General features: G+C 31.4%; 1 protein-coding gene across 1 annotated transcript in view; it reads left to right on the top strand.

Moving 5' to 3' along the window:
* Positions 1-14378, top strand: part of CHRM3 (cholinergic receptor muscarinic 3) — a 650220-nt gene that overhangs the window by 355457 nt on the left and 280385 nt on the right. The window contains exon 3 of the mRNA XM_074262498.1: positions 776-871. The gene's annotated coding sequence lies outside the window, so the exon portion shown is untranslated. The remainder of the gene's footprint in view (positions 1-775; positions 872-14378) is intronic.

The following is a 14378-nucleotide window of genomic DNA, read 5'->3' on the forward strand; positions in this document are numbered from 1 at the left end:
ATTAGTTTTTCAGACCTCTTTTGCCTTTTTTTGCTCATTTTAAAAAGTTCATCTTGGTTTCTAGGGCACAGGGGAAATTGTCCCAAGCTCTGTTGCACTTTAAAATTATCTCATTTGATCTTCACAACAACCCTGAGAGTCAGGTACATTTATTACCTTCATTTTACATCTGAGGAAACAACTGAGGAAAAGAGAGGAATAAGTGACTTGCCAGAATCACACAGCTAATAAATGTCTAATGCCAGAACCAGTGCTAGATCTGCTCCACTACATCATACATTTAAGTAATGTAGATTTTTGGATTAGATGCTCCCTAAGTTTCCTTTCAAATTTAAGATTACATATATATATATATATATATATTATCAATTTTCAACTTCATATATCAGAAGTACAAATTTTGGGGCAACTGAATTCAGGACTTGAAATCAGGTAGACCTGTTTTATAATGCCACTTAAAATAAAATTTGAGCCTGAAAAAGTCATTTTTCCTCTTTGTGCATCAGTTTCCTCATTCATAAAGTGGGGATAGTATATCTCACAGTTGTCATAAAATCAAAATGATATAAATAAGTAGAACACTTTGCAAAGTATAATTGCTATTAGTACAAGTATTTTCCTGTCCTTTTTCATTGAATTATTTTTCATGGGCTCCTTCCTCTTTGTTATTCAGATTTCTAATTGTCAGATTATAATAGATTTACTGTCTAATAATTTTCTTTTTTTTCTTTTATGTAAATCTAATTTTCCCTTTTTTCCTGTGTTTCTTTTACAGCTTTCATGGTGATATAATACCAGGTTTCCTTCAAGAACAGAAATATACAACAGTGTTTAGTCCAGTGGCTTGATTTGATGTTTCTACCTAGAACATGTATGTAAAATTTACTCTATTTTTTACTTCTAGTTTCTTATAGACCTTTTATATAAACATAATTTGTTTTCCAAAGTAGAAAACTTTTATTCTGTAAAATACAATCCATAGATACAGAAAAGAAATATAATCCCTACACTTTTGTGGCATATGGGCTTAAAATACCGTGATTGTTTTTAAAATTTTCCTATTTATTCTGCCTTTGTAGAACTATTTACCTAACAATAGTGCAGGAATGGACTTGTAGTTCATTAGTAGTAGTTACTCTTTTGGCACACATTTTGGTTTGTATATATCAAATACAATTTGCCAGACCCAGTGCTAGATCCACTACATCTATAGGGTAGCTGGATGGACCTGGAACCAGGAAGACTCTTCTTCTTGAGTTCAAATGCAGCCTGACATATTAGCTGTGGGAACCTAGACAAGTCACTTAATCCTATTTGCCTCACTTGTTCACATGTAAGTTCAAAAAGGAAAGAGTAAACCATTCCAGAATTTTTGTCAAGAAGTCCCCAAATGTGGTTACAAAGATTTGGACTTGACTGAAATAACTAAATGTCAGCAAAATAAGCATCTGTCTTGTATGACAATTAAGCAATTAACTTTGTGGAATCTGAATGTTCAACATATGCAATTAAAAGGTCAATCTTAAGAAAAAATAAGGATAACATGTTAAATTTAGCATGAGATGTAAAAGGTAGAGAGACTTTTTTCTTTCTTTTACATTTTGTTATGTTTTATTTGAATTCTACTTAATTTCTTAATATTTTCTTCTTTCTCACATGCCAGAGTGGTACCCTCATAACAAAGAATTTTTTAAAAAAAGAGAAAAAGAAAAAATAGTTCAGCACTACTAACTCTCACATTAACCAAATTTTACTATTTATAGTGTTTTCTACAGCCGCAGCTCCCTACCACAACAACAAAAGAAAAGATTTGCATTCTCATTATGTTGTGTCCTTATGCCTGATACATAAACTAAAATAATACCGGACAATTTCAATTTCTCAACATTACTGTTTGCTCATTTTATTATTATTACTCTTTCTATTTGTACTGTTCTTGTTCCTAGTTTTACTTATTTCACTTCTAATCATTTTATATATTTTTTCATACAGTTTACTATATGGGTTATATTCTTTGTTTACTAAACATGATATTACTCTAATGTATTAATGCTTGGTCATTCCTCAAGTCATGGGCATATACTTTTTTTTTTTTTTTTTTTCCAAATTTCCTTACCTTTAGGAAGAATGTTGCTGTACACATTTTACTATATATGAGGCTATTCATTTTTTTTTCATTAACATCTTTATTTTATATGCCTAACAACAGGATTTCTGTGCCTTGTGGTATGGGTGTTTTGGCACTCTTTTATAGTATAGTTCCAAATTACTTTGCAGAGTTTTTAGACTAATTCATAGCTCTACCAGCAGTATCTAAGTATACTAATCTTTCCACAAGCTCCTTCTACATTTACTATTCCCATAGTTTCTTATCTTTACCAATTTGATTGGTAAATATAGTTAATATGTAGTGTAATTTCAGAGATGATTTGACTTAATTGCTGTTAGTAGAGTGATTTGAAGTAGTAGTACTGATATGTTTGATAAAATTTGCAGTAAAACAACTATCTCAGAAAAAACAGAACAAAATAAAAAACAGTTGGCCCAGGGTCACACAGCTAGGAAATGTTAAGTGTCTGAGGCCAGATTTGAACTGGGGTCCTCCTTACTTCAGGGCTTGTGCTCTATCCACTGAGCCACCTAGCTGCTTCACAGTTATTTTTTTCAAGAATTGTTTATATACATGTTAACAAAAGAATTATTTTTGGTCCTATTTATTTTCCTTAGTTACCTATATATCTTTGATATTAGACTCATCTCAGAGTGCTTTGTTATTATTTCTTTGTACCAGTTGATTCATTTTTTTCCTTATTCTAATTGTATTAAATTTATTCACATAAAAGTTTTACAGTTTCTTGTAATAAAAATTATCTTCTTTATATTTAGTGACTGCCTTTGTGTTATATTTTATTTAATAATTTTTCCTCTAGTCATAATTGTGAAAGATACCTGATCTGATGGCTATCTTCTCAAATTTCAAAAGTATAATTTTTGGTCTATCAGAATCTAAGTTAATTAAGTTCACTTTTTATTCTGATTCTTCTTTAATTAGTCATATTTCTCAACAGATTATCTGACATGCCAATTTGTAATAATTACTTCTTCTTTGTATCTAATAATGATATTAAGGGAAAGCAAATACTTTCTAGTTCTATAGTTCTGAAATTCATAGTGTTTCCAATTAAATCTCTTCTAGGATTCAATACTGAAATTTTAGTTTTAATGTAAGGGTTTTTTCACATTAAATTTTATCTAATTGTGTATGTGAATATGTGTTGTGTATGTGTATGTAAATTTTGTGAAATCTTAAGTAAATTTGGGTAAGAACTATTTATGGCATTAAATCCAGCTAAGAGTAGTTTAGCTGGTATTTTTTGTATTTGCTTATATTAAGTTCTTATATTTGATAAGGAATATGATTCCCTGATTGTAAGAAAGTTGATTTATATAGAAAATCATATCATCTAATTTGGACACTGTTAAAGTAAAAGGATAAGATTTGCTTATCAGTCATTGTTCAGATGCTTTACTAATAATTATTTATTATCCAAAGACCATTTATTATTTTAATAAATGGGAAGCAATCTATTTTATAAAGTATATGTGTAACAAAGGAACTTAATGGTATCATCATTTATTGTTCTTGCTGCATGGCCCTTTCAGGTAATCAAATCCACTGAATACCAGAATTCATAATCTTGCATTTACTTTTTCTGCTTCTTTCTGATAACTCAGACCACTCACTATGTCTTATGTTTTTTTTTGTTTGCCAGCCACTTGGGTTAAAGTATGGACATTTAATGCTTCCTTTATTGCCCACCATCTTTATATTACATGAAAGTTTAATTACATGTAATTGAAGGTTTTCTAACCACAGAATAAATAATAAAAGAAAAGAAAAAAAAAAAAAAAAAAAGAAAATTTCCTTTATATAGAATGACTACTAATTCCTGACAGGAACTTCCTGCAAGGAAATTGAGACTTTCAATGACTTTCAATCTTTTTTTTTTTTTTTTTTTTTTTTTTTTTGAAACTACAACATATTTGTTTAAACTTATCTAATTTGTTTAAGTAGTTTACTATTAAAGTATTTTATTAACCATAATATTCCATTAATAATACTTTTTACTTTTTCAAAGAAAAATTGATTCAGGAAACAAATAGGAGCCTCAGAAGTTACCTCGCCTAACTCTTCCTTATAAATTAGGATACTGAGGACCAGGAAGGATAAGTGATTTGCCTAAAGTCTTATAGATAATTATAAGTCTTAGAAATAGAATTTGAATCTAGTTATGTTGACTGCCAAGCCAGTTATTTTACCCATGCCTTCTGATGTTCCAAATGATAATACTGAGAAAACAAAAGACTCATCATCATAGCTATCAATATAACTTTCATTTATTAAGATTTCAAAACACATATGATCTCAACAGAGAAACACTCTATGAGACTAGATTTATTAATATTGGAAAGAAGACATATATTCTAGAATACTTTTGATTAAATATGGATTAAATTACCAAAAATATTAGTAAGAAATTGTAATTTCCTAGAATTTTGTATTTCTTGACCATTCCAGCTAAGTTTCATTATAATTAGTACACTACTGATGAAAACATAGCAGACACCCCAATTAGAGAGGCATCTTCCATGAAATCAACATGTGGCTGCCTAGAGATTATAACTGAAATACTGTTCTTGTGGTATGTATGCCCATTGACCTAAATCATCCAATTAATAAATATTCATTAAGCATCTATTGTGTATCAAGTATGCTAATCACTGGAGGTACAAGAGGAAGCAAAAGACAACCACAGCTCTTAAGTTTATCATCTTATTCATATCTGACTCTTAACCTATCAAGCTTTGCCTCTCCTGTGCCCCATCCTATCAACTGACTGCTATGCCTACTTGCTAGAGAAACTTCCTAAGATGGTAAATAACATGAAAATTACTTTTGTATCACTGTATCTATACACAAGGAAAAAATATAGAATTTAGAGACAGAATCTTTGAGGAGAGGCTGGATGACAATTTGTCTGATAGACAGTAAAAGTTGTTATTACTGTTCAGTTATTTCTGGATCTTTATGACCCCAAACAAACCCTTCTGACCTCTACTATCTCTCCAAGTCTGTCTAAGTTCACATTCATTTTTTCCATGATACTCTCTATCCATCTCATTTTTTGCCATCCTCTTTTGCTTTTGTCTTCAGTCTTTCTCAACATCAGGATCTTTTACAATGAGTCACAACTTCTTATTATTTGGCCAGAGTGGCTAAGTGATGCTTCAGTATTTGGCCTTTCAGTGAATAGCCTGAGTTAATTTCTTTACGTATTAATTAATTTGACCACTTTGCTATCCAAGGAACTTTCAAAAGTCTTTTTCAGAACCATGATTCAAAAGTGCTGATTCTGTGAAGCTTAACTTTCCTTATAGACCCACTCTTCTACCATACACTGCTAATGGGGGGAAAAAAAATCATAGTTTTTCACTATATAGACTTTGTAAGCAAAGCAATATCTCTGCTTTTAGTGTGCTGTTCAGATTTGCCATAGCTTTCCTTTTTAAGGAGTGAGTGTCTTTTAATTTCATGGCTGAAGTCAAGGCCTACAGTGATCTTTGAGCCCAGGTATATATGGCTCTGTTTCCATTTATTCCCCCTGTATTTGCTGGGAAATGATGAGATCAGTTGCCAAGATTTTAGTTGTTAAGGTTTTTGTTTTGTTTTGTTTTTTGTTTTTTATGTTAATCTTTAAGCCAGCTTTTATACCCCTTTCATCCTTATCAAGACACTTCTTAATTCTTCACTTTCTATCTTTCTTGATGAAGGGACTTCTGTAGCTGAATAAAACATTGATTATGCTGTGTAGCATAATCCCCAAGGTGGATAATTCACAATGAAGAATTCTGACAAAAGGTGATCCACTAGAAAAAGGAAATGGCGAATCACTCTGATACTTCTGCCAAGAAAAACCTATGGACCATACTTAAAAAAAAAAAAAAAAAAAAAAATATATATATATATATATATATATATATATATATATATATATATATATAAATAGAAATATTAAACATAAGTGTTTCAAGTATCAGTGTTATTAAATATATAGCAATGGGTGGATTTTAATCAAGCAATCACCACATATATTATTACTATGGGCAAAAGAACTTTAGAAAAAATGGAATAGTCCCCATAGTCAATAAAAGGGTGAGAAAAGCAGTACTGAGATATATCTCAAAATGACTGAATCAGACAATATATGACAGTAGACTAAGGAACAGAGCTCTAGATGGATTCACTGAGCTAAAACACATGCTATATGAGCTTGAACTTCTTGGTTTTATCATCTGCAAAATAAATGGGGTCAACAAGTCTTTTACTGTTCTCAATTTTGATATTAGCAAATCATTTCCCTTCTCTCTGTAAAATGAAAATTTTAGATTAGATGCTTCTAAAGGTTCATTCCAGCTGTATTACTAGAAGTCTGGGTTAATGAAATCACTACTCCTCTTATAATTTAGACTCATTACAAAGATATACAGCTAAAGATATCTTTCTCTCCTTTATCCCAGAGATTCAATCATTTGCCAGGTTTTGTGGATTCTACCACCACAATTTGTCTCTCATCACTCTCTTTTCGTTTTTTTTTATTATTAAATGTTTTATTTTTTTCTAGTTATACATGTTTATTAACTTTTTAAATGTACTTTTTTCTTTTTTTTAACTTTTTACAAATGTTTCATTTTATTTACACAACAGGAAGTAAGTGTTTTCATTATCCTCATTTTACAGATGATTTACACATGGTTACAGGGGCTAGTAAATATACGATACTGGATTTGAACTTAAATTTATCAAATTAACACTAGGTCCAGCATCCTACTCACTAAACTATCTAGTTACTTCTAAATATAAATGCTTGTTAGCTTGACTAAATTATGGAGAAAATGCCTTCATTGTTAGAGTTTCCTATTTGGATGTCAACTAGATCAGAGGTTCAGCACCAGTTTTTAATCCCATCAGAGATAACATTAAAAGACTTAGAGGAATGGCATACTGAATGGTCTCTTATGGAAGATCTTTTTTTTTTTTTTTTTTAATTTACAAAATATATGCATAAGTAATTTTTCAACACTGACCTTTGCAAAACCTTCTGTTCCAAATTTTCTCCTCCTTCCTCCAACCCTCTCCCTTAGATGGCATTACATGTTAAAATATATGTTAAATCCAATATATGTATACATATCCATATGATTATCTTGCTGCAAAAGAGAAATCAGATCTAGAAAGAAAAAAACAAAAACCAGAACCTGAGAAGGAAAACAAAACTGCAAGCAAACAACAATAGAAAGCGTTAAAGTGCTGTTGTGGTCCCACAGTTCTCTTTGTGGGTGTCGATGGCTTTGTTCATCATGAAACAATTGGAATTGGTTTGAATCATCTCATTATTGAAGAAAGCCACATCCATCAGAATTGATCATTATATAGTCTTATTGTTGCCATGGACAATGATCTGGTTCTGCTCATTTCACTTAGTATCAGTTCATGTAAGTTTCTCCAGAGAGAGAGAGAGTGAGAGAGAGAGTGAGAGAGAGTTCGAATGAATGCTTGATTCAATGTGTTCAGATGCAATCAGTTCCTTCTCTGGATATGGATAGGATTATTCATTGTCCTTCAGAATAGTTATGGATGATTGTATTACTGAAAATAGCAAAGTCATTTACAGTTTGTCATCCCAGAACATTGCATATTCTCTCTTAATCATTACACACAGTAAAGTATCAGGTACTTAGTTTGCTTTCAAGACCAAGTACCATCCCTTCAACCAGAGAAATTCTTCTTTATAGGATGACTGATGCCAAAAGTTCTATTACAAAAGGAAATGGCATTTTAAACCAAATTCTAATTAATAAAGAGGAACTGATAGCAGGAATACCTTTTATAATTTATAGTTCACTACAAAGAGAGAAAAGGCAGGAATACTAGAACATATAACACTGATAATATCAGTATAACCAAAATTGCTTATCATTATACCAAAATTAATTGATTTCCATTAATAAGGATTATTACAACTTTTTAGTCATGTTTAAGTCCCCAACAGGAATCTTTGCTATGTAATATATTTTAATCAATGCCAAGATACTGAATAAAAATTTGTGACCAGTACAATCTAAAGACAAAACAGAATAAGCTGATAATGAAACTAATATAAATCAAACAATGGGTAATTATGACTTCACTTGTCTCTTAACAAGATACAAAAGGTCTGATTACTGATATTCAACATTAAATTTCTCATATAAGATATAAGATTTAATATTTTGTAAAAAATGTAAGTCATGTTTAAAGCTATGTAAAAATATCTTCTTGTAATAATGTGATAAATGTAGTCAAGGAAGAGATTTTATACTCCTTTAGAATCATAAAATCAGATTTAGGGATGGGAGGTATCTCAGAGATCATCCATTTATCACCCTCATTTTGTGGTAAGGAAATTGAGTCCCAAGAAGTTTAATTAACTTGACAAGGTCACACAAACAGTAAATGATAAAGTTGAGGTTTAAACACAGCTCTAAAAATAGCCATCCCCTCTTATTCCCACTATTGCACCATATAAGTGAGTATATTCCATTTGCGAACTGAATTTAGATTCCTAAATATTTTGCTTACATATACTTATCAATTTTGGAGAAAAGTATTCTTTTTAGAATAGGATTTATTGAAAATTATGGATAAGATAGATATGTTCTGAATCCCATACAGCCATCCTTAGAATTATAGGATCAAAGCTTCCCAGCTGGTATGAGCCTGAGAGATAAGCTTGTATATCCCCCTCATTTTATAGATTAAAATGAGGTGTAGAAAGCTTAAGATCTTTTTATAGTCATTCAGCTAATGACAGAGTTGGGTTTCATACTGAAATCTTGTGACTCCAAATATAGCATGTTTTCTAGTACATTTTACTGACTCTCATTGATACAGTAAGACATTCTTTTAATGAAATGAGATTTCTTGAATATATCTCAGTGATAGAAATAAAAAAAAATTAACTTGCTTTATAATGAATAACATCATAGTGAAGTTCCAGTGGATTTTCACATCTTTTTTTGAGAGTTCTTTAATATTATGCTGCTAGAAATATTTGAAAGTGTGTATATTTAATATATAGATGTAAGGTAGATACATACATAGCCAGATAGGTAGATAGGTATACCTTAAAGGTAATATAATTGTGAGATAAAGTAATGGTATTTTACTTAGATAATTTATTTCAATTTTGTGACATTGTAGCATAAGGAAAATATTATTTCTCACATGAACAGAATTATGTTCCATGTCTTCCATAGGACAGGTATGGAAAACCAATTGGTAAAAACAATTGATGATAGTTTGTATATTCTTCTAAAAATATATCAGAATATAATTTTAAGAAAAAATGCAGTCAGTTTCTGTTAAAAACCATGTGCATGTGCATTGTTGAAATTATTTCTGAAGTACACACATTAAAATAGGAAATTTTAGACTTTTTCATTTTAACTGAAAACAAATGTAAATATTCTGAAGTTAGGAAACTTGTTGGAAATAATAATTAGAATCATTGAAGATAATTATCTAGTTGAGAGACTATGCCCAACTAAACCCAAAAGAGTAATGCATCATTGTTAAAATGGCCTGGGCTTTGTGAGATAATAAATGTTATATGGTGGTCAGAATTATTTGGTTATGGATGATGGTATTTTTCTTTGGAAATTGAATTCCATCTTCTATTTACCTTTGTAATTTTTAATTTACTACCATCTATTTATAACAAATTGAGGAATATTTTCCAAAACAAAAACTAATAGAAATACAACACACTGATACTGAAAGAAACCCTAAAATTCATGTGATGTAACTTCCTCATTTCATAGGAAAACACCCATAGACATAAAGGGATTGGCTCAAGATACCATAGCAAGTTAGTGGCAGAACCAGGACACACATTCTCTCTCTCTCTCTCTCTCTCTCTCTCTCTCTCTCTCTCTCTCTCTCTCTCTCTCTCTCTCTCTCTCTCTCATTTAACATTTTATCTGTGTGTCTTTCTGTCTCTATCCCCTTCTTGGTCTCTGTCTCCTGTTTCTGTGTGTGTGTGTGTGTGTGTGTGTGTGTGTGTGTATGCATGTGTATGTGTGTCTTTGTCTCTGTCTCTGTCTCTCTCTTTTGGTCTTTGTCTCTCTCTTGTCTATCTCTCTGTCTCTCATTGTCTCTTGTCTGTCTTCTGTTTTTTTTTTTTTTCCTCTCTCTCTCTCTCTTTCTCTCTCTCTCTCTCTCTCTCTCTCTCTCTCTCTCTCTCTCTCTCTCTCTCTCTCTCTCTCTCTTACTGTCTCTCTGGCTCTGTCTTGTTCTTTGCCTCTCTGTGTCTCTATTTCTGTCTATCTGTCTCTCTGCCTTTTTCTCCTTCCCCTCTTTTTTTCTTCCCCCTTTCTGTCTCTGTTTTTCTGTACCTGTCTCTGTGTGTCTCTCTCCCCCTCTTTCTTTTTCTCTCCTCCTCTTTCTTTTCCCATTTAACCAAGTCTGTCTATAGATCCTTACCAATGAACTTCTCTGGTGGGGAAGGAGAGGGGAAAGGCAGCGGAAAAGGCAGCGGAAAAATCATATTATAGCAAACACAAGGCAAAAGACGGGAATCCAGGGCTTGAACTATATCCAGCTTCACTTATGGCTCCTTGAATACACTTTTAGCCTTGTTCAGTCAAATGTTTACTATTTTAGTGTACTTTCTAGGAATAATGCTTGTGGAAATTCTGTCATTCCAGCCATGCTAACTATTTGTATTACATTACCATAGTTGATAATGCATAGAAAGAAAGAAAGAAAGCTATTCCTTCTCAGTGATAGCCTGTCTTTATAGGCATATTTCATATTATACTGAATGTACTAAACAAACTACCTTATTTGATGTTTTCCCATTTTCACATACTTCTCACATTTCTGCTTTTGTTCAGATTGTCCCATATTTCTGGGATTTGCTCCCTTCTCATCTCATCCACTAGTAATTCCTATCTCCTTTTAAAACTTATATCAAGTACTAATTCTCAATGGAAAACTTTCTTGATCTCTCTAAATCCTTCTATTCACTTTGCCTGTCCATTCTATATATATATATATATATATATATATATATATATATATTTTTTTTTTTTTTTTTAAAGAATATATTTCTTCTGCCCCATTAAAATGTAAAGGGAGACTGAGACTGTCATTGTTTTTTAGTGTTTATCTATAATGTTTGGCATATAGTAGATACTTAATAAATAGTTATGGCATTGGCTTTAATTTGTAATCACCTTTTAGTGAGAAGTCAAAGGTTAAATCCCATTGTTGCTTTTTTTCCCCCCTACTAATGAAGTTTGGATCTCAGTTTTGTTTTGTTTTCACCATAATGTGAGTTAAACTGTATTGCTAGTTGATCCAACTAATGAGAAATTTTCCCAGACTGACTTGTATGAAGACTAGCAGGGTTCTTTAGTGAAATCCCGATCCCTTAGGACTATAAATATAGCAGCTCTCACTGAAGCCAGCAACAAAAGCCAGTGACCTTGAACAAGACACTCAAACATAGAAAATAGTATAAGGACAAGATAGCTTTTTACAGACTTGCTTTAAATATGGTCTTCCTTGAAAATTCAATATACTTTTTTTCTGTAGCTAATATAGTGAATGGGCTTGGATGATACTGATTATAAAGGAACTTTGGAATCTCAGTGGTGACAAGTTGTCAGAAGAAATCTCACTGTTTCTTAGAGTCATTCTAGTGGTCATGCACTGAACTTGATAACATAAGGTTTACTTTATGATAAAGCCCTGCATGAGCTCATGTACCATTTAGCCCTACTTTGTAAGTTAAATGTATCAGCTGTTATTCTGTGGACAGGTCATCCATTTGGATTTGACTAGTTAGTGTTGAATGTAGCATATATATTGCTCTTCTGTATATGCTTGATAGTAGAGTCCTAACTGAGACATAAAGATCAAAATTATGTTTGAAGTCTAGGAAATTTGAAAGGAATCAAATTTAAATGAGTATTTATAAAAGTGACCTTAGAGTATGAACCATGGTTGATTTTAGATAATATTATTGCTGTTTTATGTGAACACCAAAATTGCAAGTTATGACACTCTTTGTGAGAGCTCATTGAACTGAATTAGCTCATGAAACAATAGTATAATATTGTTTTTGACTTGTATCTCAGATTCTTTTGTAATACCTTGTACTTAATTGGTAGTTGAATTGAAATGCATTTGTTTATGTGTCAGTGACATATTCAAATGTCTGTTCCTCTTTTCAAATGATTTGCTACTGCATTTTTTCAGGTGGCATTACAATTTCTTCCTAATACTTAAATAAGAAAATATAAATCTGAGTGTAACATAGGACCCATTTACAAAGAGATGAACTTTCATTCCAAAGAATCAGACTACAAGGATGAGTATTTGGATCTATCCTGAAACATAACTCTGCTTGTCTATCATCTGTCCCATTCAGTTTATTTATGTTATCATGTTTTTGGCAGCAGCTGTTCCAAGGATTATAACCAGACGAGGAAGGTATTTCTTGAATTCCACTGGTCTCTCTCATTTAGCTGTAGCCTAATTTATGATCTGCTTTTATATATGACTTATATCTCTTCTATTCTTTTGAGAGCTCGTAGTAAACACATTGGTATTCCTTACATTGAACAATGACAGAATTAAAATTTCCCTTCTATTCCCCTCCTTTTTCTCTAGTTGAAAGTTCAAAGCTCAGAAAAGAAAGCAGTTAGTTATATGAACTTTATTTTTCTATTAGGAGAATCTATCATAGTTATTGCTTTAAAATGACTACTTTTATTGTTAGATCTTCAGATTTATTATCAAACAGTTATTTAAAATGTTATCTTGATTTAAAGTCTCTTTTGTAGTGGAAGGGATGGTGATGGTTGGCTTTAGAAACTTAGGACTTATTGTTGATAAATTATTTGTATGTATGGAGGAGTCAAGCAGACTCCTCCAGCATCAACTACACCCATCTTCTTAAGGAATAGCAAAACATTTGTTTTCTTTATTTCTCTCCTTCGTTCGTTCGTTCGTTCCTTCGTTCCTTCCTTCCTTCCTTCCTTCCTTCCTTCGTTCGTTCGTTCCTTCCTTCCTTCCTTTCTTCCTTTCTTTCTTCTTTCCTTCCTTTCTTCCTTCCCTTCTTTATCCTTATATTTCATATGGGAATAAATGTGTTCTAATTAAATGGTACTCATTTTAAAAATATACATATACACACACTATATATGTCTCTCTAGATATACATATGTGTTTATGTGTATACATATTTATGTTTGCATATTCATTTATATAGTGTATATGTGCATGTATTTATATGTGTATATGTTTTGCTTTAAATATAATTTACTTGAAGGCAGAAACCATATTTTAAACTTTCAAGCATTATTATTATTATTATTCCATTAAGTGATATTTGTGGCTTTATGGCATGTTTACTTAGAAGAATTTTAAACAAATGTAAAACTCACAAAAATGGGGGGAAAATCTGAAGTACATACTACAGTTTTCTTCTTTGCTATAATACAAATCCTGAGGCAGACTTTGATGGCAAGTTAATGATGCTGTTATTATATAGTAATTGTTGTTATCAACACTATTATTATTTTACAATAACAATAATTGTGTAATTTAAGCTGAAGTAGAGGGCTGTCATTAAGTCTTGTGAATAATGAATTGATCCATTTCCAGGAAGCAAGGGGAAAATGTAGGTTTGCTCTGCAATATTTAATTTATCTCTCACCTAACTCTTGTTTCTATAAAACCTAATGTAACTGCTTTAACTTTCATGCTGGTTTTAGACATAACTCATACCGTTATAATTGTTAATGAGAAAATACCGGTATCATATTGATGTAATATGGCCACAGTATGACAGGGCAGAAATAGGATTACTCTGGTGATCTTTGTAATTCAACAAATTTTGCTCCTGAGCATAGCAATAGAAGTAATAGGTAGAAGTTGAATTCAAACAAAAATTATACTTACTATCAGGAGGTGGAAGAAAACAAATTTCCTAGCAATTAGAATTATCCAAAAGTATAATGAATTGCTTCAGTAGATAGTGGGTTTCTCTGTCAGTAGAAATCATCAGGTTAAGGATGATGATCTTTTCAAATTCCAAAATTCTGTAAAATTTCCTTCATGGGTTGGATTCAGTCAAATATGCTCCATTTATTTTTTTTTTCCAATTGATTAAAATAAAGATGCCAATTTATCAATTGTGGATACCACAAACTAGCTTGCTGATTATTAATTCATGTGTTACAATTTAAATCAACATATGAAAGATTTA

The sequence above is a fragment of the Sminthopsis crassicaudata genome, chromosome 4 (assembly GCF_048593235.1).
Source record: "Sminthopsis crassicaudata isolate SCR6 chromosome 4, ASM4859323v1, whole genome shotgun sequence".
NCBI lineage: Eukaryota > Metazoa > Chordata > Mammalia > Dasyuromorphia > Dasyuridae > Sminthopsis > Sminthopsis crassicaudata.